Source organism: Bos taurus, chromosome 2, assembly GCF_002263795.3.
Source record: "Bos taurus isolate L1 Dominette 01449 registration number 42190680 breed Hereford chromosome 2, ARS-UCD2.0, whole genome shotgun sequence".
In the NCBI taxonomy this organism is placed as follows: Eukaryota; Metazoa; Chordata; class Mammalia; order Artiodactyla; family Bovidae; genus Bos; species Bos taurus.
The window spans coordinates 20,169,384-20,192,788 of NC_037329.1; the positions used below are offsets into that span (position 1 = coordinate 20,169,384).

General features: G+C 40.1%; 1 long non-coding RNA gene across 1 annotated transcript in view; it reads right to left on the reverse strand.

The window, feature by feature from the left end:
- Positions 1-7,688: 7,688 nt before the first annotated feature.
- The window catches only part of LOC112442548 (uncharacterized), a 77,840-nt gene continuing 62,123 nt past the window's right edge, over positions 7,689-23,405 (reverse strand). Inside the window, exons 3-4 of the long non-coding RNA XR_003030638.2 lie at positions 11,253-11,349; positions 7,689-8,125 (exon numbers count right to left, since the gene is read on the reverse strand). This is a non-coding gene — a long non-coding RNA (uncharacterized lncRNA). The remainder of the gene's footprint in view (positions 8,126-11,252; positions 11,350-23,405) is intronic.

The window sequence follows — 23,405 nt, forward strand, 5'->3', positions numbered from 1 at the left end:
TGAATTATTGGAAGAGCTCAAATTAGTGGTGCATGAATTAACCATGTTTGAGTGAAAGAGTTCTGTAGAGTCTCTCGACCATAGACGTGGGGACATCTTGGTAACGAACAACAAAATGATGAAATCCATCATTTCACCTCTGGATGAATTTCTCAAAAGAATATAAATGTAAATTTCAATGTAAATATAACCTTAATGAGTCACTATATGCTTTACCCTAATATTCTTCAGGGTTAACCTTGGATTCCTAGATTTTATGACTTTTGAGAAATGTAACTGGATCCCTCAAAATAGTTCTTGGATCACTGGAAGGGTCCCAGACCTTGGTCTCTGGTATAATTCTTAACAAAACTGTAAAATGAAATTTTCTATCCCATAACTCACCCCTTCCTCTGGTGTGGTCTCTGCTTTTGGGAGCAGTCATATATAAGGCAGTGGTTAAGTGCACAGCACTTCCAACCATGTTTGAGTCACGGCTTTGCCACTGACTAGCTGTGTGACCTTGGGAAATGCACTGACCATCTCTGTACCTAATGTCTCATCTACCATGCTCTCGGCGCTACCAACCATGTCAGACTAAATGGAATAAAGCATGCTACACACCTAGCAGGACACCTGGAACATAGAGAGCATTCACTGTGGCTCTTTGACCTTCCCTCCCACCGCCATCCCACTCCTCAGAAGCCTCTGAGCAAACAAGGGTTCCCGCTGCAGATGCTCCTCAGGCCTGATCATGGGCTCTTCTGGCTACTCTGCCCTTGAAAGTTAAGTTGTTAGGATCAGGGCCATGTATTCTGCTTCCCATGGTATTTGCATTTAAAGGGAGCCTTAAACAGGACTCATCTGATTGCAAGTGGCAGCAACCTAACTTGAATTAGCTAAAGAAAGTGGGGATAGAACCTGCCTGTGAATGCAGGAGACACAAGAGACGTGGATTCTATCCCTGGGTCTGGAAGATCCCCGGAGAAAGAAATGGCAACCCACTTCCAGCATTCTTTCCTCTAAAATTCCATGGACAGAGGAGCCTGGTGGGCTACAGTTCATGGGGTTGCAAAGAGTCAGATATGACTGAGCGCTCATGCACAATGTAATCAAGAAGGGCAAGAATATAGCTAATGACGACTGCCTCTTAACTGTATTTCTCTCCATCAATTGGTCTCATCTCCTCCCTCTGCTCATAGGCTTATTCACTGCACAAAAGCCATGGTCACGGGTACCTCCAGGCTCATATCCTCATTTCCAGAGAAGAAGGGGGCTCTTCTCTCTCAGCCCCAAATGGAATCCCTGGAGAAAGACTCGGGAGAGTCCAGCGTGGCCCCAAGTTTACCCTTCAACCAGCTGTGGTGGTCAGAGCTTAGCGAGGGCTTGATCCCTCTGAACTGGATCACATGATGACAGCAAGGTAAGAGAGTAGATAGAAAAATGGATGCAGGTAACACAAGCACAGCTGTGGGGAGGAATCTTGTAAGGCAGGCAACTAGGTTCTGTCTCTTCTTGAAATAGAGGAATGAACTGCTAACGACAACTTCAAATAGCAGCTGCTGGTCCATAGAGAATGGCAATAACGTTTGACATGGAGACCTGCTGCTGCTGCTGCTAAGTCGCTTCAGTCGTGTCTGACTCTCTGTGACCCCATAGACGGCAGCCCACCAGGCTCCGCCGTCCCTGGGATTCTCCAGGCAAGAACACTGGAGTAGGTTGCCATTTCCTTCTCCAATGCATGAAAGTGAAAAGTGAAAGTGAAGTCGCTCGGTCATGTCCGACTCTTAGTGTCCCCATGGACTGCAGCCCACCAGGCTCCTCCACCCATGGGATTTTCCAGGCAAGAGTACTAGAGTGGGTTGCCATTGCCTTCTCCCCATGGAGACCTAGAGTCCTCCAAATACACACCTAGTTGCAGCAGAACTTTCTTTTTTTGGTCACCAAACTGTCATTTAAAGGAGTAGAAAACAGATCTTACAGATAATCAAAGCTGCCTGATTCAGCATTGAAATGTGCCCACTTAAAAGTCTGTTTGCTACATGTTTTGAAAGTGCTGATGAGCTATCCATGCCTGAGCAGGTTCCCTGAATGTCTGAAGTAGTGCAGTGGTTCTCAAGGTGGGGGGTTCCAAGCCAGCATCACCTGGGAACTCACTAGAAATACAAATTATTGGCCCCCACTCAAGACTTAATGGATCAGAAACTAAAGACAGAGCCCAGGAATCTGCATTTTAACATGCCCTCCAGAGGACTCTGATGTACCATGTCTTAGTTCAAGAACCACTGGTGTGGTGTATGCCATGGTAGTTGGCCCAAATGCCCCCTTCAGAATAGCAGTACTTCAGGACTCATTCCTCCAGACTCTGGGAGTTTGGCAGCTGTCAGCTCTTGGCTGAGTCCCTCTGGTGAAGACAGCCGCCTTATCCAAGGTCAGGCTTCCTTTCTGGGGTATCCTATATTCCTGATATGTCTATGGATGTAGGAGTCCTTAACTTGGGACAACTTTGAAGATCCATCCTAGTCCAGAGCACCCCATGTGAACCACCGAAGTCTTTGTCATGACTAAATTGCTGGTTAACCCCTCCCTCCACCCAAGCCTGCACTCTTTCTCCTTCACAGGCATCTATCTAAGTATATACTCAATTTCCTGCATGAAAATCACCATTTCCAAGTCTGTTTCCAGGACAATTAAACTAAGACACCTGGCTCCTCCCAATAAGAGATAGGACCACTCACAGTCGGTCCCCAATGGCTCATCAGTAAAGAATCTGCCTGCAATGCAAGAGATGCAGGTTCAATCCGTAAGTCAGGAAGATCCCCTGGAGTAGGGAATAGAAACCCACTCCAGGATTCTTGCCTGGAAAATCCCGTGGACAGAGGAGCCGGGTGGGGTCCTACAGCTCATGGGGTCGCAAAGAGTCGAACACAACCGAAGCAACTGAGCAGAGCTGGTCCCGGAAGAGAGAGGGCACTGTAGCTGCCCTTCTGGAATAGCCCAAAGCAACAGGGTGTCCTCTGGTTTCTTTCAGATGAAAAGATCCATCCTTCTTCCGATTCAGTTTCCAAGGGGACCCTATTGTGAATATTCTGCTCATGGTCCTCCTCTGCCAATATTATGTGCTAATTCCTGTGCTGGTGGAGAGAAATTGTAAGCCATGACCATTCACTCTTCTCTCAGGTTAGAACCTACCCTCCTTCTCCACTTGGTCTTGGAAGGATCCAAAGCATCAAAAGGCTTTCTTGTATTTTTTCCCACTCCCTATGTTTTTCCCACTCGTTATGTAAAAGCCAACAGGATCTGTTGACATCTGTTTTAATGTCATGTCTAGATTGGAAATTAGTCTTCAGTGCTACAAGGATGAAAGTGAAAGTTGCTCAGTCATGTCCATCTCTTTGTGACCCCGTGGATTATAATGACCCCATGAATGAGGATGAGTATCCTAAAAACATGGCCACGTAGTCTGCTTGGGCATGAAACCTTCCCTGGCCATATAGCAGAACTTTCCTCACCCCTCATCTGAGGTTGCAAGTCAGGAAGTGATCCAAATCTTCCACGTGCAAAGCTGTGGCATTCACAGCTCTCCACCATCTACATGCGAGGTCGCTTCAATCACGTCTGACTCTTTGCAACCTTATGGACTGTAGCCTGCCAGAGTCTTCTATCCATGAGATTCTCCAGGCAAAAGTACTGGAGTGGGTTGCCATGCCCTCCTCCAGAGGATCTTTCCAACCCAAGGACCAAACCTGCCTCTCTTGTGTCTCCTGCATTGGCAGGCGGGTTCTTTACCGCTAGGGACACTTGGGAAGCCCCTACACCATCTGGCCCAACCCATATCTCCACCTTCACGCTTAGCCACAAACGCTTGCATCCGCAACACTCAGTTGCTCATCATTCCCTAATCCCAGTAAGGTTTTTGGTCTACGAGCCTTTGTCTGAGTTGTCTGGCTTCTCTCTTCTGCTAAATTATAAGTTCCTTGAGGCCAGGGGTCATGTCTTGGACAACTTTGTAGCCCCTTTAAAGCCTGAAACAAGTGCTTTCACATAATGCAGAGAAGACCTAAAATATTTGGTATACTGCTGTCACTGTTACAGAAAAATACTAGCCTGTTGTTACTTCTCAGACATGTTTATAAACAGCCCTGTCCTCCAAAAGAATCATGAGCATTAAAAATAAATAAAAACAATATTCCTAACAATCTCTGTCCAGGGTGAACATGTGTAGAGTTTTGCCCCCTAGAACAGTTCTGATTTACTACTGTTGTTCTGCTTGTAATTATTAATACTGTCCCTTTTCACTCTCAAAAGTGACCCAGATTAGATGATAAATTTTATGGTCACCTTACTTATGCAACTCAAACCATTAGCTGAAGTGTGCTCTGCGGACCTGCTTGTAGGAAAATAGCACAGTAAGAATTTTTAAAAAGATTGTGTGCCTTGCCCACATTTTTACCTGCATGTTCTCTTCCTATACACATTTCAGATGAATTTTTACGCAGGCCCAGTGCATAAGACTTTTTCCACCCCAAGGTTTTGGGGAAAACTCTCCAACAGATGGACACTCATACAAGCCAGGTGAGAGCCTCTGCTTAGGGTCCAGGGACTGGCCTCCTTTACCCAATGACAGACTGTGGAGGTTATATTTGAGGGCCCCTGGTTTCTCTCATTCAACTTAACCGAAGCTAAAGGTTTCTGCTTGAGGGCAGATATATCCCTTCCAAAGCTTTGCAGCGAGATTACTCAAATTGGCATGGGATGACTGGGGTGAATAGTGATTGGTTTCTCTGTTCTCATGAGGTAATAGCTTCTGCCAACAGAAAATGTCCCAACCTCACTGAAATGGGGAGGAGGAATTTAACGTATTCTTCTTTGCATTTGCTTCAATTAATCATCAGGTAATAGCTAAGTCACTTCAGTCGTGTCCAACTCTGTGCGACCCCATAGATGGCAGCCCACCAGGCTCCCCCATCCCTGGGATTCTCCAGGCAAGAACACTGGAGTGGGTTGCCATCTCCTTCTCCAATGCAAGACAGTGAAAAGTGAAAGTGAAGTCGCTCAGTTGTTTCTGACTCTTAGCGACACCATGGCCTGCAGCCTACCAGGCCCCTCCGCCCATGGGATTTTCCAGGCAAGAGTACTGGAGTGGGGTGCCATTGCCTTCTCCCATCAGGTAATTAGATAATAATAAATAGCTCATAAATACATGTTTCATATAATCCTCACACTAGCCCTATTGGATGCTATTGCAATTATTATTTTATGCATTTTCATATTTACATGAAATAGAAATTATTTATATTATTATATTTATATTGGGTTCTTTGGTAGCTCAGACAGTATAGGACCTACCTGCAATTCAGGAGACCCAGGTTTGATCCCTGGGTCAGGAAGATCCCCTGGAGAAGGGAATGGCAACCCACCACAGTACTCTTGTGTGGAAAATCCCATGGACAGAGGAGCCTGGAGGGCTACAGTCCATGGGGTCTCAAAGAATTAATAATACTTCCCATTTCTTAATGTTTATTATGTATCAGGCACTGCAGAAGCAGTTCATAGACATTAGCTTGTTTCCTCCTCTCCACAACAGCTGAACAGAGGTCTGTTCATTGTTCACTACCCTCCATGTCCACTCAATACAAACCTTGTCTTGCTCAGAGTTGTCTCTCCTGTAAACACACTGAGTCGTGTTTGGCACAGAGCAGGTTCTTAGTAAATACGTTTTAAATGGATGAGTGAATGAATGGATGAGTCAACAAACCTATTAAGAAGGTGTTCTACTCCGTGTTTTGCAGACGAGAAAACCAAGGTGTGCAAAGGGCAAGGAATTTGTCAAGATCTTGTAAATCACCAACTGGGGACTGTGAGATTCCAAATTCTTAAACATGACAATATACACCCCTGTTCCATCTCCCTGATCAGAAAGTTAAGTGACATGCACAGGACCAGCTAAGAACTAAATTATTAGAACTCAGACCCAGAAACTGTAACTCCAGCCAGCACTGCTTCCTCCTTATCATGCTAGTGGGTAGGATCAACTCTTCTGATCATTCAGTGTGTACAGCCAGGCACACAGTGTCCTTTTTGGGGAAGAAGTGTGGGCAGTTCCCTCAAGTAAAATGCAAATCCTTGCAGGAGGAAGGTTGATCATAATCTCCTGATTTACCTCTCGGCATTAGTTCAGCCAACTGAGAGTGAGCTAGGGACCAGAGTTTATTGTCCAGGCTAGGGTTATGCGTTCCATTCAGACAAATTATAAAATTTCAGTGATTCAAGATAATAGTTGTTTATTTCTTAATCTTATAATATATAGGATAGGCATCTTGGGTAGCAGATATCCTTACTCCAGTGGAACTTCAGAGACTCAGACTTCTTCCATCTGTGGCTCTAGCATCCTAAAGGCTGAAGTAAGTCCTCTGCATTCAGTGAGAAAGATTCTTAAACACTCTGGCCAATTACACATATATTATTCTTTTTTGGATTCTTTTCTCATATGGGTTATCACAGAATATTGGGTAGAGTTCTCTGTGCTATATAGTAGGTCCTTGTTGGTTATCTATCTTATATACAATAGTATGCAGGTGTTCATCCCAAGCTCCTGATTTATCCCTCTCTGCCAACATTCCCCTTTGGTAAACATAAGTTTGTTTTCAATATCTATAAGTCTACTTTTATTTTGTAAATAAGTTCATCTGTATCTTTTTTTGAAATTAGAATCCACATATGAGTGATATATCATAGGACATCTGTCTTTCTCTGACAACTAACACAGCATTGTAAATCCACTATACTCCATTAAAATTAAAATACTGAAAAACTAAAAAATTAAAATGCATCATATAAATAAGATGACTGCAGAGGACTCTGGATGCTAGAGCCACAGGATAATAAGATAATAATAAAAAGACTGGCTTGGATTTGTAACCAGTGATAAATTGTACATTGAATAAATATTTGTTAATGAATTAAAAAAAAAAACTGTAGCCAAGAATAGACATACCTACTATGAACAGATCGTTGGTAAGAGCTAGTCTAAGAGTCTGCCCAGATGCAAGTGAAGCTGGGGAATGTAGACACCGGGCACCCATTCCCCAGGGCACTGTGAAAGGGGGGGCACAAACTTTTGGTGGGTGGTTAGACATCACAGCCATTATGAGAAAAGAAAGGGCCAAGGAAGAGGTGGGAGCCGGACTCGGGGCTGTCATGTAGAGAAGGGTGGGAATTCAAAGGAAGCAGTGGGGAGAGGGCAGCAAACGCCGACTTTGCCGGCCGTGGCGGGGTTTGTGGGCTTTTTCTCTTCAGTAGTGATGGAGGTGGAGCAGACTTGTCTTTGCTGCCAGTTTGATGCACACTTGGGGAAAAGCTTGGAACCTCTCATTTTAATTATTATCAAGTCTCTACACTCAAAAGTACTACCCAACAGATTTGCAATTTCCATGCATGCCCACCCCTGCCTTCTCTATTTGAGTTGTAAATTATGAATCATGTGAAAATTGGACAATATCATAAAAGCCACAAGATGTATCGAGTGCTATAGCCTTCAGTTATCTTAGTTCATTAAACAGAAAAATAGGTGCACTTTTTCTTGATAGGAAAACAGTACCAAGTAATGTCACACAGTATTTCAAAACAGAATTTGTCTTTGTCAACCAAGTAGTGAATAACAAGGAAGCATTGAATGTTCTTTTTAAGAAATGATTTGAAATTAATTTCAATCCCTTCTGATGGTTCAATAAAAAGAGAAATATAGGCTTCGGTAGGTTTCTTAATGTAGATTGCTATAGTAATTTAAAAACAACAAATAACAATAAAGTAATCATTCTATCATGCTGCCAGTGGGCTTGACAGCAAATAGTATATTTGAAAAAAATAAATTTGCCACAGCAATATATGCCAATGACTAGACTCTCAGCATTGCTTTCAGATTAGAAAGATTCATAGGATCATATTCATGTATTTTAGAAAGTTATTTACTCTGATGGAGATAAAAAATTAAAAGTATGATTATCCACAGTCTTTCTCCTCTTCCGACTTCGCAAGGAGGCTTCTCTCATCCCAGGAGTAATGGATAGAATGGGATGATCAGTAGAGATGCAGACTGGAGGCCCAAGAGGCTGACAGGCTCTCCAAATGTGTGAACATGAAGGTGCTGGCAGAAAAACAAAAGAGCAGAGAGTGGGGAGAAGGTGAGAGGACCCTGGCCAGGTAGGAAAGAACTGAGGACTGTTTGGAAGCTGAACTGAGCTGCCACGGTGAGGAGGGGACTGCGAGGAGAGTATTCAGGTCAAGAGGAGAAGTCAGCAGTCTCACCTGGCGCTACCATAACCGTGGTTGCTGGAGAGACCCTCTCCTGAGCTCCACCTACAGCAGGCTACTTAGTTTTGGGGCCCAGCAGATTGAGATTGTCACAATAGCAGCTAATGCTTATATAAACACACTTCCTATGTGCCAAATAGGCTAAACTCATGATCTACACTAACTCTTTTAATCTTATAACAACTTTATGTGCTAACACTATTATTAGTCCTCTTTAATAGAGGAGGAAACTGAAGCATAGAAAGGTTACAGAGCTTTCCAAGGATACACCAACCAATAAGCAGAAGACCTGGGACTTGGGCCTAGGCCATCCAGCTCCAGGGGCTGTGGGCTGGACCACTATACTCTTCTACCTCTCAGGCTCTTGAAAAGCCAAGCAAGTTGACACATAAACCTTATGTTGTAGGGACAATCGGAGATTTCAGCTAAACTCTGAGTCAAACTGCACCCTTTCACACACGCCACTTGATGCGTAAGCACCCCTTTAGGAGAGCACATGTAATTGTTACGCACCAAACTGTCACATTGTTCACGTGCTCACATTATTGAGTTCATTATCTGCTACATTTTAGAAAGTTGATGTTAAGAAGGGGAATTTCCTGGCAGGCTAGTGGTTTGGACTCTGGGTTTGCACTGCCAAGGGCCTGGGTTCAGTCTCTGTCAGGAAACTAAGATCCTGCAAGCTGTGAGGCACGGTCAGAAAAAAAGAACAGTTTAAGAAAATGAAAGTATAAGGGATTATTCTTTTTCCAGATTTCAGTTGAATCAGGCCAATTTTCTATGATTATATGCATTTAACTCAGTAATACTGTAAAAGATCTCTGCAGCAACTAGACAGGCTGTTCACTCGAAAGGCTTCATTTTGACTGGAAATGAAACAAATTTATAGGAAAACAAGGAAGCTCGTTTGTCCAGTTCTTGATCTCTTCAGGCTTTTGTTTTTTTTCTTAAGTAACTTTACCCCCCAGTCCTGATGGGTTTACACTGGGACAAGTATCAGTGAGAAAGGTACATTCCATAGATGGTTTGGGGTACTTACTTAAGACCACAGACTCCTGTGAAAGTGAAAGTGTTAGTCACTCAGTCATGTCTGACTCTTTGTGATTCCATGAACTGTAGCCCACCAGGTTCCTCTATCCATGGAATTCTTCAGGCTGGAATTCTGGAGTGGGTTGCCATTCCCTTCTCCAGGGGATCTTCCTGACTCAGGGATTGAACCCGGATCTCCTATACAGCAGACAGGTTCTTTACCATCTGAACCACCAGGGAGTACGCAGTCTGGAAACTGATCATATGTTAAGTCATTCTCCCAGAGTTCATAAGGAGATAAGAAAAAGAACATGGAACCCAAATGAAAACAAATGAGTATCTGGGGAATCAAATGAATTGGTGAGTTACTTCAATCCAAAGAGACTGGGGTGCTCTGGGAAATACTAATTTACTTGATGATGAGCTCCAGGAGCATAGACTTTAAAATCAAAGTAATCCTTTATCCTAGGTTGAATCTGTGATTGTAAAATGACCTGTATGTTTTAGGTTTATTTTTTTCACATGTATCATCACCAAGAAGTAAAGTGCTATTTATTCACTAGCTAAACTCCACGAGTGGTCACGGACCTCCAGGATATATCCCTCATGGATTTAGACAGGAATAAGGACTCTGCCCTTGCCCTCTTCCAAAAGTGAGAAGATGACAGAATTCTACCTTTCATAGTTTGAGAGACAGTGATGATTTTTTCTGCAAAACTAAGTTAGAAACTTGGGTTTCATCAAGGGGTATCCACTAGGCTACCTTCTCTGGGCTGACAGTAAATGCTGTGGACTCAATCATACTGAGAGTTAGTTTACCAGTGAGATGTTAGCTTAACGACTGATCTTTAGTCCTGAGAGCAAAGACAGCTAGATGACCAATAGCAGCAAACTAACAGAGCTTCATGTTTGTCCATCTGCTCCAGAGTCAGGACTGCTGCTATCTTAGGATAAATTGAATGGCTCATGTAGGTTACGGAACTCCTATCACTATCAAACAAAAGACATTATGTTTTGACTCTGCCGGTTTCTGGAAATGTTATGAAGTTCTACAAAGAACGGCTCCTTTAATTTCAACGTATAAATTAAACAAAGCAGAAAACCAAGAGGATAAATCCAAAATATTCCAAATATTTAAACTTGGAATATATCAACTTCATAGAATTGGGGACAAATTTTATGTTACCAAAATTCACACCAAGACCACCTTCAGAATAAAAGGAGTCAGAAAGCTTGTCCTGTTTGCCAGTGAGGAAGAAAGAATTCTCTCTCTCCCTCTTGATGGTAGAAGTACAATTACAGGAGGTAATTCTTCATTGTTTTAGCTTATTTTGTCCTACCAAAGCTTTTAACTTCATTTTCAGCTCTTCATTTTGCCATTAATATCTTCTTTTCGAAAAGTCAGAAGTGAATTTAACCTTTTGGAACTACCAAGGTCTTCAGGTCTTTTGGATGATAAGCCAGGAGGAGCCCCCAGAAACAGTGCTCTGGGTGTCTTTGGCTATTTTTACAAGGCAGGTGGCACATCTGTGCGTCCACATGCATCCTGGGGTCTCCCCTCCGGGCCTTCCTCACAGCAGCCTCGTGGAGCTTCATTTGTCTTAGGAGGGGAAGTGGTGGCGTGGAGCCTGCCCGATTCTGGACCTGCGATTCCAAGGTGGAAAGAGTCCAAGACTTGTTCAGTCCATTAAGCAATCCTTTTTAGCTGAAGGGGTTCATCTATCAATCTCACTTTTCAGCCAGTAATCCGCTTATTTAGAGGTTTAATTACATTTTCAGATCACCTGAGCACTTTTCCTAGATCTTTAATAAAATGACTCCTCATTTTATTTATCTCACAGTTGATTTTACATGAGTTGTCCAGGGCTGGGGTGGAAGAAGGGGCGCAAGTATAACTATTTTCTAAAAAGATAAACAAGTGAGATTTTTACCTTCGGAGTGTCCAGAGTTCACAGAGGAATTATCTGGGTCTCAGGGCAGCATGACTATAGTAGATTGATCTAAAACTGCATGTAGCAGCCACCATTCCTGAAACAGAAAGTCAAATATTGATTTCCCAGGGCCTTTATGACCCATTTAACAACAGGCATTTTGGATTGGTTATTTCTTCCAGCCAGCCTCCTTTTGAGCATCCTCTTAATTATCTTCTCTGTGAGATGGGTAAAAACTGATGCTTAGCCCTGGCCCTGAACACACACATACACACACCATAAAGGAAGCTGACACAACTTGTGTTGTCTAACACTCAGTTAGCTTGGATGAAAGGTATTTCAATATTTTCTTACAGAAACTACCAAATTGGGTAAGAAAGAGGTCCCGTTGGGTATGTCTGCTAACAAATTCTCTCTAATTGACATCGAGCCAGTTAATTTCTATGTAATAAGTGTTGAGTGATTCAAGGGCCAGTCTGGACCAGCCAAACCGGGTCCCTACAAAGACCTCTACCCTATTTGGCTCTCAGAAGGGAGCAGCTAATGTTTTGCCAAATTTCCGAAAAGCTGGGGGAGCATTTTTATTTAATCTTTTGCTCTTTGGGCTACTAATTATGTATCAAAGGGTATAAAGAGGGCTTTGCAAATCACTATTTCCATTAGGAAGGTGTTAGAACCAGTTCCACCCAGGGCTCCCCTCCTCTGTGCTCAGCTGCTATTCCCACGGGAGGCGGCCGCTGTGGTGCCGCTGGAAGCGGGGCTTCTGTTCTGTTTCCCCAGCACTTGGAAGAAAAACAAAACAGGCCTAATGAAAAACACACACGGGAAATGCTTTATTATTTCATCATCCTCACCTACTGCGCTCTGGCACTGCTCTGTGATTAGGAAGGACTTCTCCCCTCTCGGAGGCTCGCTCCCTCTGCGAGGGGAGGCCGATGCGCTGTCATTTCCTGTCAGATCGTTTCGGAGGAATTTGCTCTTATTTCCTCCTGGCCACATCCCCACAGTTCCACTCTTCCCTCCCCAGCTCAGCATTGGCCACATGCCCCACCGTTAAGTTGTATTACTTACTCAGAGTTTTGGGGGTGAGGGGGTGGGGAGGGGGCTGGAAACTCTGGACACCAAACAAAAGCTGTTGCAACCTTCAAAAGCTGACAAATGGGTCAAAACCACTGAATGGATCCTGACCTCCGAAGATGGCCGGCAGAGGCGCACCATTTCCCATTTCGCTGAACAACTAGTGGGCTCTCAGAACAGGGTCATAGGTTGGGGGGCGGGGGAACGGATGGGAAGAGGGCCCTGAAGTGCGTCTGAATATTAATTCAAACTGTAATCTTCCCACATACATTTTCTTGACTTTCCACCAGAAAGGAATCAGAAAGTAGACATTCCCCAAATTTCATTGGACCATTAGTAAGTGAATAACTCCTTTCATAAAAAAAAAAAAAAAAAAAAAGCCTCCATTTCTTTATTCTACACAGGTTGAAACCTGGATATAATAAACAATGCATTTATTCACAGAGAACTCAGCACCCCTACCCCCCACCAAATCATCCAGTCATGGTCAAGGCAGGTATGGTTTCCCAGGAAATTGGAATGCTTTAGCTCAGACCTCGGTGGTCTGACCAATTCATTACAGACCAAAACTTGTCTGTAGTAAAACATCAGTAACAGTTCTTTCCTGTGGCAACTTGGAACGGTATCATGCCTTCTACACAGAAGAAGCTTAATAAATATTTGGTAGATTTTCAATAAATATCTGATAAACTGAGTTGGGGCTATTTGCCAGAAACAATATGCCCAGTTTTGTGGCAATGAAAAGTAGGTACCTTCAGGCTGTAACCCCATACATTGTTACTCTTTCGGGGGCCAACACCACATACTAACTTCACTAAAAGTATAAGTCTTTTTCTTTTCTTTTTAAATTTATTTGGCTGTACTGGGTCTCAGTTGCAGCACTCAGGATCTTTGCTGTGGCATGCAGGATCTAGTTTTCTGACCAGGGATCAAACCTGGGCCCCCCTGCTCTGGGAGCTCAGAGTCTTAACCAGTGAAGTGCCAGGGAAGTCCTAGTAGTAAGAGTCTTATGGGCAACACTTCCTTGATGAAATTTCCACCAGACTGGCTTATTGTGGGTAACTGTTTTCTAATACCTGTTAAACAAGTTAGTGGCATGAGAAATATACTACCATACTTAAATATTTAATTCAGTGCATGGTACCTTCTCAGTGAATATCTGTTAAATACATCAATAAATAAGTGTGATGTTGGTATAAGTACAAAATGAGTTGAGGCAAGGAGCTTTATGGTGAGAACTGGTCTGTATGGGTAGATCTGCCTAAATGTAAGGTGCATGCATGCATGCTAAGTCACTTCAGTCCTGTCCAATTCCTTGCAACCCCATAACCCACTAGGCTCCTCTGTCCATGGGAATCTCCAGGCAAGAATACTGGAGTGGGTTGCCGTGCCTTCCTTGAAGAGATCTTCCCAACCCAGGGATCGAACCCAGATCTTCTGCATTGCAGGTGGATTCTTTACCAGCTGGGCCACAAGGGAAGCCCTAAATGTATGGTTCAGTTCAGTTCAGTTCAGTCGCTCAGTCGTGTCCAACTCTTTGCGACCCCATGAATTGCAGCACGCCAGGCCTCCCTGTCCATCACCAACTCCCAGAGATCACTCAAACTCATGTCCATAGAGTCAGTGATGCCATCCAGCCATCTCATCCTCTGTCGTCCCCTTCTCCTCCTGCCCCCAGTCCCTCCCAGCATCAGAGTCTTTTCCAATGAGTCAACTCTTCGCATGTATGGTAGTCCTGCATAAATATAATTCACAATGAAAATGTAGAAATAAATCATGTAAAGCAGCTTGTCAAATGGAAAATTTTAGAGATGAGAGCAAAATGATCCTCCAAAGCAGAAGTGGGTCAATATGCCTGCCACTGATAGTTGGCAGGAAAAGTTCTGTCTGGCACGTCTATACCTTGTTTTGAGATGTTTGGTAATCATTAACTGAACATTATTAATCCCTCACAGTTGATAACCACAAAAGCACTGAGAATCTTAAAACCACTAAGTGTATAATTATAATGGAAACAATAAAAAATTTTTTTAAGTGTAATGGCTAACACAAAGTCGAAATGCTGAGAGGGAAAAAAAAAACAATCTTGTTCATAGGTAGGGAACAAAACTTTGACAGGAAGGATAATTCAGAAGGACAGCTTGTGGAGAGGTATGTGCCTCTGTAGGTGAGTGCTGCCAAGAGATCGATGGAACAGGAGACATGTTTGTCTGGTCTGTTACAGTGATTTTCAACCCTCACTGCATATTTGAATCACCCAAGGAACTTTTAGAAAATACAGATTCCAAAGCCACATCCTGATCAACTAAATCAGAAGCTCTAGTGGCACAGGCATCAGGAATTTTTAAAGCTCCCATGTAATCCCAGTGTGTAGTCAAGGTGGGCCGTAGCAAAGGGGCTCCGGTTTTAGCATTAGAATCATCTGGAGGGCTTACAAAGTGATGGTTTGCTGGGCCTAATCCCTTCAGGGTTCCTGGTTCACCAGGTGAGGGATGAAGGTTAACAATATGCATTTCTAACAGTTTTCCAGGTGATGCTGCTGCTGCTGTTTAGGAGTCACACTTTGAGAATCACTACACTATTCTCTTCTTCCAGTCTTTTCATTAAAATTGGATCATGTGATGCTTATTTTTTTTTTCAGTGATAAATGTTAAGAATACAGAATTTAAATTTTTCTTCAAGACCTTGTGAGACTTACAATCTTTGGATTCATCCTATATGAAAGTTTGTTGGCTTTCAAGTGGAATCTTGTCAAGTAAGCCATAAAACATTAAAACTCCAGTTAAAGATAAAATAATGGGGTTGTAGCTGCTTAATAGAGGGGAGACTGAACCATATGTGTGAGTGAAGAACACAAAGGAAAATATACATTTTGATGGTTAGATATCATAGCATATTTTCAGGATATGTACACAGATATGTTTGATCTGATTAAGTAAAGTGGAATATTTAGAAATAAGACATTTTGACTAATATTCCAATTAACTGTGTATAGATCAGAATTTGGAGGTGAGGTGAGAGGAGAAATCCTCATTTGGAATTTTTTGGAAAAGACAAAAAAATGTACTCATCCAATTGCCTATCTTTGAGATTCATAAAATAAAATTATTCTTTTAGAACTGTAAAACTTACATTTGGGTTAATTAAAGTAGTAAATGTGGAGATCAGCTTAGTTGTTACTTATTTAGTTTGCTTTTCAGCACAAGATTAATCTGCTAATTACCAAATTATGACTTCATTTTGGGGGCATAACAAAGGTGAACAGGAAAGGCTACAACCATCTTAGTTATATAGAAAAGGCGCGTGGATCCTTTTTATTGTTTAAACATGTTTTCCTGTTTCATATGTTTAATGTAAAAATGTCCTGTTGGTGTCAGTTTTTGCTTGAACACATTTTTCTTTTAAGAGTGTATTTTTCAGTAAAGCTGTGGGAGATTTTTCTTCTCTGGTATTTAAAGTAAGATAAAGTTAAGCTGATTTCTTTCCCTGACTATCCCCTTCCCCCTCCAAAGGCTTAATAACTGCAATCCTAAGATTTATGGTGAGTGAAAAAGAAAAATAAGTAAATTATCTGACTGAGGAGTCATTCTTCCTCTCTCTGGCCATACAGACTATTTTAAATGCTGCTAGCAGCAGTCTAATTAAAATAATTTCTGTCATAAGTCTGTGAAATATGCAGCCACAGCCCAGCTCAATGTTCTCGAGCAGGAATGACAAATCTCTGCTTAATTGGTACTTAATATGGTAGTGCAGGATTAGTAATTCTCCAGGATAAAAGGAGATAACAAATAGAAATCTCTTGCTTGGGGCAGGGAGCCTTGGAAGACGAACAGACCAAATACTGCTTACCCCGAAAACTGTTCTGATCAAGGGTGGTTATTTTGCCTATCACTTATGAAATAACAGATAATTAATGCACATTTTATGGCTAACTCTAAGTCCTAATTAAATATAACTACGTACAAAGAATGTGAACAGCCTGACTTCCAAAGACCAAAATAAATACTGGCAGAATTATAGTGACTGCCGTAGCCTTATTATCTTATCTTGAGGATAACCACCTTGGCAGAAGCATAAGCTACTTCTGAGGTACAGCCATTAAGCTAAGATTCATAATGAATTTTAGAAAAATTGGGAAAGATAGAAAAGTAGAAGGAGGAAAACTATTCATATTCTCATTGCTAATAAGTGGGGTGAAAGTGGGGAGCACTCCTAGCAACTTGGGAGTATTTCCTTCCTGTGTGTGCGTGTTTTTTTTTTTTCCCAGTGCATACTTTTTATGCCTTACTTCTTCAAACTGTTGCAGGCCATCTTACGCTTTGCTTTTTTCACTTAATATTAAATAGAAACATAGACATATGTTTTTAATGAATGCTTTTAACATTCACTTTTAATGTCTGCACAGTTTTCTACCAAGTAGATGATAGTAGCTATTATCTATCTTGTGTTGACTATCTGCCAGCGCTATCTTAAGGGCTTTATATGTATTGTCATTAAAGCAACAACAGTCCTATGATTCAAGTCCTTTCTTCATCTGCATTTTGTAGATGTGGATACTGATGCTCAGAATACTGTGTTATTTGGTTCAAGGCTACATCAAGCAGTTAGCAGAGGTAGGATTTGAACAAGGGCAATCTGACAACAAAAACTATGTTTCTAACCACTCCTCTGTACCATCTCTTGACATACTACCTGGAATTAACCCAGACAATGCTCTAGATCAGATCCTTTCTCTGTAAAGGATCAAACAGTTCAGATTTTTGGGGGCTATATACAGTTTTTATGGCATATTCTTCTTTTCCCTCGTTTTAAAATGACATTTAAAAAATGTAAAAGCCATTCTTAGCGTACTGACCATAGAAAAACAGGCCACGGGGCAGATTTGGCCCATTAGCCAACTCTAGCTCTAGATTAAAAGTGAGTTGAACTCAAGTTTGGATGAGTAGGAATTAAGGTAATTAATTTTAAAAACTTTTGACATTGGGAGAAACCAAATAATGGATTTGATTGAATGAATTATTTTCAGTTCAATTTGTAATATTAATATTATAAATAAACTACAGAGGCATTTGTGTGTGTATTTATTTATAACAGCAATTGAAATGACTGAAATATTTATGTTTTCATCAAAACTGAAAACTGAGTCATTGTGATAAGTCAACTCAAGGCCAAAATGAATTTATTCTTGGTAAATCTCACAAAGTGGACAGAAAGTCACAAGTTGAGATTTAATCATCAATTTATGCCTTTTGAAGGGCCACATAAAAATGTTAGTGTCTTCTGTTTATTTCTTTATGGCAGCGGTTCTCAAAGAGTTGCCCTGAAACCAGTGGCATTATCCTATTAGAAACGCAAATTCTGGGACTTCATGGCAGAAGTACTAAATCAAAAACTCAGGGTGGAGCATATTCAAGTTTGAGAACCACTGTTTTAGGGAAATCCAGTTGCAAACAGATTCTTTTTGAGAACAAAGCTCTGTGTAGATGTGCGTGTGCGCACGTGCATTTGCGCGCATGCGTGCTCAGTCGTTTAGTTGTGTCTGAGTCTTCGCAGTCCTATGGGCTGTAGCCCGCCAGGCTCCTTTGTCCATGGGATTTTCCAGGCAAGAATACTGGAGTGGGTTGCCATTTCCTCCTCCACAAGATCTTCCTGACCCAGGGATTGAACCCATGTCTCCTGCATTGGCAGGTGGATTTTTTTTTTTTTTTTTTTAACCACCTGGGAAGCCCACCCATATGCACACATATGCACAAACAAAACAAATTATCTGTGAGCTAAAAATATCCCATGTTATGATACTGTATTGGGGAAGATCCCCTGGAAGAGGGCATGGAAGTCTATTCCAGTATTCTTGCCTGGAGAATCCTATGGACAGGGGAGCCTGGTGGGTTACATGGGGTCACAGGGAGTCGGACACGACTTGCAAGCATGATACTAGATTATGATACGTTATAGAAACACCATGTAGACAAGTCACAAAAATCAAAATGAGAAAATTTTAGAATTGTGTACATATGCAGAGATATGAATAAATCTATGCTGTCATGCCTATCTTGTTATATGACACTGTATTGATTTTGTCACAGCTATTTCCTGGTTCATTACCTAACCATGCTATTCTTTATATTAATAACATTAGGAGATTTAAGACTTAAATGTCTGAAAACTTCCTTTTAAATTGAACGTCCTCAATTATTGAGGATACTACACCTGAAAATTTAATTGACAAGTTTATTATAATAAAAAGCATCATTTAAAAATGTCATTCTCAAAGATTTAGGTTCTGGGTAAGATGGAGAAAGCAGACTCCTCCCTAGCCTCCCTCTGAATGCAGCTATAAAGCCTGGACAGAATGTGTGGAGTAGTTATTTGAGGATGCTGAGAAGTAAATAATAGCAAATTGGAGAAGAAAACCAAAATCCAAAGTATAGCTGAGCTTGTGTCATCTCACCATTAGTTTTTCTCTGTTTTATGGCCCTGGAGGGAGGCACAAAGGACATGGCAGAGCCTCCAACGGGGAATCCCAGGAAACCAAAAAGCACCAGGGAGACTGTGGAGAGGGAGGGAGTTCATAACTGCAACCAAATAAAGTAATTTATTGACTCCAAGACTCTAAAAGTTGAATATAAGTGGATCTCATCCTAATCAACATATAAAAGACTTTGAAAAAGTGAACATATAGACTTATATTCAAGTCTCAGACTTACCACTGGCTGGTGCACACACTGCGCCTTAAAACCTGAACTGTGAATGGGGACCATAATCCAGAAAAATCAGCCTGGAACTCATAGCCTGAACATAATTTGGTCAATTTGCTTCCTGAAACAAAAGTATCAATATGCTCAATAGGTTTTAAATAAGACTCAGAGTCTCATAGTACAATATTAAAAACTTTTCAGAATCCAATCTAAAATTATCATGGAAAGAACCAGGAAAACTCGATTCACATGAGAAAAAACAATCAACAAACATTAATGCCAAGATAACACGTTCACGTTATCTAACTGAATTTAAAGTGGCTATTATTTAAATGTTTCAACAAGCAATGACAAACTCTCTTAAAGCAAATAGAAAAATAGAAGAATAACAGAAAAATAGAAGAAAAACAGAAAATTTTAAAAAGAACCCAGCAAAAATTTTAGCACTAAAAGTATGGCAACTGAAATTTTAAAAACTCACTGGATGAACTCAGTAGCAGAATGGTGTCACAGACAAAGGAAAGGGTCTATGAGTGTAAATTAATCAATAGAAAGTATACAAACCCAACAACAAAGAGAATTTAAGATTTAAAAAATTAACAGAGACATAAGTGTCAGTGAGAAAATAATAAAAGGCCAGTATTTATGTCAATTGAGTCTCAGACGAAGAGGATGGGGGTGGAGATACTAAAAACAACAACAGAAAGAATTGCAAAAATAATGACTGAAAACTCACCAAATTTGGTGAGAGACATAGACCTAAAAACTCAAGAAGCTCAGTGAAAATAAAAACAAGAAAAAGAAGCTCAGTGAATTCTCAAAAGGACAAATTCAAAGAAATCCCATCCCAAGATATATAATAATCAAACTGCTGAAAACTCAAAGCAAAGAAAAATTCTTGAAATCAGACAGAAAGACAGCATATTATCTATAAAAGAATAAGGATTCTCATTATTGCAGATTTTTCATCAAAAGCCATGGAGACGAGTGGGAAGTGGCCCAATAATTTTCAAGTGCTGAAAGGAAAGAACTATCAACATAGAATTCTATATCTAGAGAAAATATCCTTTAGGATGAAGGTGAAATAAACATTCTTAGACAAACATATACTAAGATAATTTATTGCCAAAGGAATAAGTTTCCTTTCTTTTTCAGAAAGAAAGGAAATGATATTAGAGGGAAACTTGAGACACCAGGAATCAAAGAAATATATCAGAAATGGAATGTATCTGGGTATGTACGTAAAATAGACTGTTTTCCTCTTGAGTTCTTTAAAAAATGTTTGATGGTTGAAAGGAAAAATTATAACATTGTCTGATAGGCTTGTCAATGTGGGCATATGACAACTATAACACCTAAGTGGGGAATATAAAAGGATCAATATGGTGGTAAGTTTTTTACATTCCACTTGAAATGGTAAAGTAGTGAGTCTAAGATTATGAAAAGTTGTGCATATATTATAACTCTTAGAGTAACTACTAAAAATCTATACAAAGAGATATAGTTAAAAACATAATAAAGATGGGATACTAAAAAATGATTCAAATAATCCAAAAGAAAGCAGAAAAGGGGAAACAGTTGAATTAAACACTGATAATAAAAAATGATAGACCTAAACCTAACTATATCAATAATTATATTAAATGTAAATGGTCTGCACACACCAATCAAAAAACAGAGATTAGCAGAAGAAAGTTTTAAAAAAAAAAAAAAAATCATGCCCCTGCACTATGTGCTTTCTACAAGAAACTCACTTCACACATAATGATAGAGCTAAATTAAAAGTAAAAAGATATGTCACATATATATAGTAAATGGAAAAAGTAAAATAATACATGGAAAACGCTACAGAAACACAAATTAAAATGCCACTTCCATCTACCTTTCCTGGGAAAATAGTTGCCTTTCAAGAACCCTGACACTACAATATCAAGTAAACACATTTGATTTACTTAAGTGAAATTGTTTTCAGTGGTCATCAGCTCTGCTTAAGCTGTTTCTTATTTTCAAGTGGGCTAATTACAAGCTTAATTAGGAACTAATGAATCTTTCCTCTGTCATTTCAAAGGGAGACTCACACCTTTCATGGACGTTTCTGTGTAGTGAGAAACACCACAAAATACAAAGATTGATTTTAAATTCTAAGGCAGAATCAACCTGAATGTTCACGTATAAATGTTTAAATGAGAGAAACGCAGAGTCCTCAAACTCACATGTGGCTGTAAATGTTTACTGAACGTTCATAAATACATCAGATTTGTACATGAGCTCCCAGATAGACACGCATACGCAGGCAGGTCATAGCTCCTTGGAAAACCACCCATGTTCTCTTCCTCAGTTATAGTATGTAACACATATGGTTCCTGTCAGTAGCACTCATTTAGAGAGATAAAAATCCTACAACAGCTAAGTTCAGCCTCTCTCCAGTGGCCCTTTCCTTTGATTTTTCAAGATATCAAGTGACTATTCACTAAACCCTGTAATTGCCAACCTTACCCAGTTCCACCTCTAATAGAAAAAGGAAAGAAATGGCCTGTTTAAAAAAATTTTGTTCCAATACATTGCGTAATTAACCTATCTTAATTCTTTCTGGTAGTAGCCTTCTTGTTAACATTTTGAAGAAAGAAAAGGCAGTCGAAAGATACTTGAGTTGATTAACTGCATATAAAAATTGAAAACTAGGGGCATATAACATAATTTTTATTGTTAATATACAGTATTAATATATTTGGTAACAGTAATAAATGGCTGCAAAAGTTTCTTTCTTGAAAACTTTTGAATATATGAGGCTAAATTTGTTTTCTTCAAAGCTGGCTTAAATCAGCTTTAAACATTGTTTTCCTTCTTTTTTGTTCTTCCTGTCCTTAACTTTTCTTCTGCAATGTGAAAATACAAGGCAGATGTCTTCATCTCCCTGGAATGCTTTTAACCTTAATGAAGGGTTGTAATAAATCAGTACTTTTCAACCTGTTTTCTATCATCAACACATACATACTTTTTGAGATATTAGTCTCCACAGAGATTATTAGAAATAATTAGGACAAGTTAGAACTTAGTTATTAGTTCGTTAATGGACATATCATTGCTATTTGTTAACTACCTCTAATATGCAGAAAGTTATCTTGTTCATATGTCTAGAAACTGTAGTTATTGGGCAAGATCTTTTCTAAGTCATTAATAATTTATTTTTATGCTAGAATATGTGTGGAATATGTATGCATATTTATTGCACATACAGATATACATACTTATAAAAGATTATTAAAGTTTAATTGGGTGATTTTTGAAAGTTACATGTGTAGACCATATCAATTTATAAATAAACTAAGAAATGAAGAATCTTTTTTACTTTAAGACTTTCGTGATTAATATAAAATTAGAATTTGCCTTTTCTTGGCCAGATAAGGTACTGCATTATTTCACATTTTCTATTTTTCATTTATTCAGGAGTCACAAATGTCAATTTCTTCAATAAACAAAATTCAGTACTCTGAACTCCTCTCATTAATACACAGAAGAAAAATAACCTGCAAAACTGCAGTTCAAAAAGTGGGAGGTGGTATAAATAACATCATAAAATGTGACATCTTGGTGACCTATTTTAAATGGATGAAATTTGGTGATAGCAAAACAAATCACTACTTTCCAAGATCACATGAATTAAGATGCAGCTAAGATTACTGCTAAAACCCTCAGCTAACAATGACTGAATCTGAAAATGTGATAGATTTGAATAAGCTTCCCAGTGTACTAAGCTAAGATAAATTTAACTGATGGTGACATCCATAAGAAAATTTTATAAGGCAAACTAACTACCTATCTTGATTCCCAAATGTTTTTAAAAAAGCTGTTCTGACTTCCAATGAATCAAACCTACTCATTCACCTTTCAAGAGGCTATAAAATTTCATGCCTGAAACTCTGGTTCAGAAATTATGAGATTTAGGTTATGGCCTTCCTTCTCCATAGAGGAGAAGTAGGCCACCCAATTCTGTGCAAAAAATTCACCCAATTTTTCTGCCATTTTATGTTTTCCTCTCACCTGGGTGATCAGATCATACAAGCTTTTTAAATATATTTGGGTCCAGGATGATGGAGTCTAAAGACTCAGCTTCCGATGTCAGCTCCACTACTCGGATGACATTAAGAAAATCACTTGCCTTGCCAAATCTCGATTTTGTCATTTACAAAATGGGGCTCAAGGTATTTTGAGCATGTGTGTGTGAAATTGCTTTGAACAGAACAACAAAGTGATATTCAGCTTTCCAGGCAAGCTGTGCTAGATATTGTAGATCCTGTTGGTGGCTTGATCTTTATTGACCTGATCTTTAGCATTGCTAACTGCTGTTTCACTTTCCAATTCCTTCCAACACAGCTTA